The 2,000-nt window shown below is 39.2% G+C and overlaps 1 long non-coding RNA gene across 3 annotated transcripts in view; it reads right to left on the bottom strand.

Annotated features, from left to right (window-relative positions):
• The window catches only part of LOC146765711 (uncharacterized), a 335,663-nt gene that overhangs the window by 259,142 nt on the left and 74,521 nt on the right, over positions 1-2,000 (bottom strand). The window lies entirely within an intron of this gene.

Genomic DNA, 2,000 nt, shown 5'->3' with positions numbered 1-2,000 from the left:
CTGCATGAGAACATAAGAGGATTTCACATTCATTAAAATTGCAACACAGCCTGGCTGAAACATGAATTGGGCTGCATATAGAATAAACCACAGTTATATTACAATGACCTTTCCTGATTATCTTGTACTCTGTCACAAGTTAAATGAGGTCATTACTGATGTTACTGGCATTCCTCTTCCTTGGCCCATGACTTCAAAGAATAATGGGCCCCTTTTGTCACTGAATTCTTGTCAAAATGTTGAGTCCAATCAGACCCCTAATAACTGCACACAGGGTAACATTCACAGATGAAAAGAACATGCAGACACATGCCTTATACATAATTAATCCTTCCAATGAACTTCATGAATTTCAAAATTACACAAAATGGAACAAATCCAACACAGAGTCTCCTGTGGGCATATGAGGTCATGTATCCTGCCAGGAGGGTGAAAAAGCCTTATTCTAACATGGATACCCAGCAATGACTCACATAACTTCATTAACTGATTTATTTTCTCTTCCTGCTGTCATCTCTGTAGTTGTACCTGAGGGCTGACAGTATCAATCAAGGCACCTGTCTATCACACCAGAAAATGAGCACCCAAAATTATCACTGGAGTCAAAAGAGGTCCCAGCCTTGCTATCAGCCCTGCTATCATCGAGGCAGCAAATTCTGTATCTGTCCAGTTCCAGTCACTCACACGACCAAGAAACCAGATTTCTGTCCAGAAAGTTTTCCTCCCCTCAAACAACTGTATTGGGGGTGGGGTGGAGGGTAGGACTCGTTCTTGGAAGCCTGTAAAAGCAGTGGTTGACAATTTTCTTTCTAATGAAAAGTTTGCCTAATTCGGTGCTGGCAAGGCTGTGCACATGTGGCAGCCACATCAAAAGGATGGGCACTGGCACGGAGATGAGCACGGCCTGCTGTGGTTTTTGGGATGCTCCATGCCAACTCTGTGCTCAAACCCCACTCTCACTTGGGGCTGTCATCCAAACACACACCAGCACTGCCTTAACCAGCAGCTTTGTTGGATTTGTTCAAAATCAACAATGTGGACGTCCCCTTCTAATAACAACATCAGAATTTCCTCCTCCCTTTTAATTCCACATCTGTGTCTCCATGTGTTGTTTCTGATAGGCATCAAAACATGCCAAGCATATCAAAAGGAATATTTTAGTTTGGCCTTCCCCCAGTTTTATGGAGATTGTTTGAAAAAATAGATATTGTTTTCTTTCTTTATAAGTAGATTAATTTGTTCTAGAAATCTCAATATTTTCAATATAGGAAGGCACCATTCTCCTCCAAGCCAGTTGTAAAGTCAACACACATCCACAAGTGTGAAGAAAAATCAAACAAATCATGGAAGAGAAGAAAAACAAAGTGGGAAACAGTCACAAAAACAGCTCTACGCACATGACGATTTTAGAGTCTGATTTCTTGTAAGCAAAATAGAAGAAATTAGTTTTTGAGATAGATTATCTTAGAAAAGGAAGACTTGAAAGGTCAGCAAGTTCTTCCCTTTGCACAACAGTTGGATAAATATTTCAAGACCACTCCTGATTGATTTCAATCTAATTTGTTGCTAAAAATGTACAGGAAAGGAAATTTGAAGCCTCCTTGGATACATCTTTAAGATGCTTCACAACTTTCATCATTTAATTTTTTCTAGTATCTTACACAAATCAACTTGCAACTTTGCAGTATTTTAATCCAATTACTTTTTTACTTACTCCATCTGATATAGAGAAAAATGTCAATGTTCTTTTTAAAAGGACTTCTTACCTAGAGCAAAAGTAACCAGCTCCTAAGCTCCTCATGGAGCATTGTACAGCTAGACCCAGTAAAATGTCTTCGTTCTAAATATTCCTTCTATTCATCAGAAAGTTTAGAATTCCAGTGTCATGCTAAAGGACATTTGCAATTCTTCCCATCCCCACTCTTTGCAAAATTCATGCATCCTCTTTAAAACACACAGATATCAATACCCCAAAAGAAGAGCTGACCATATATGAGCCA

The sequence above is a fragment of the Lonchura striata genome, chromosome 20, assembly GCF_050655825.1.
Source record: "Lonchura striata isolate lonStrDom1 chromosome 20, ASM5065582v1, whole genome shotgun sequence".
Taxonomy (NCBI): Eukaryota; Metazoa; Chordata; class Aves; order Passeriformes; family Estrildidae; genus Lonchura; species Lonchura striata.
The sequence above is the reverse complement of the archived record's forward strand: the minus strand, read 5'-3'. Positions and strand labels throughout refer to the sequence as shown.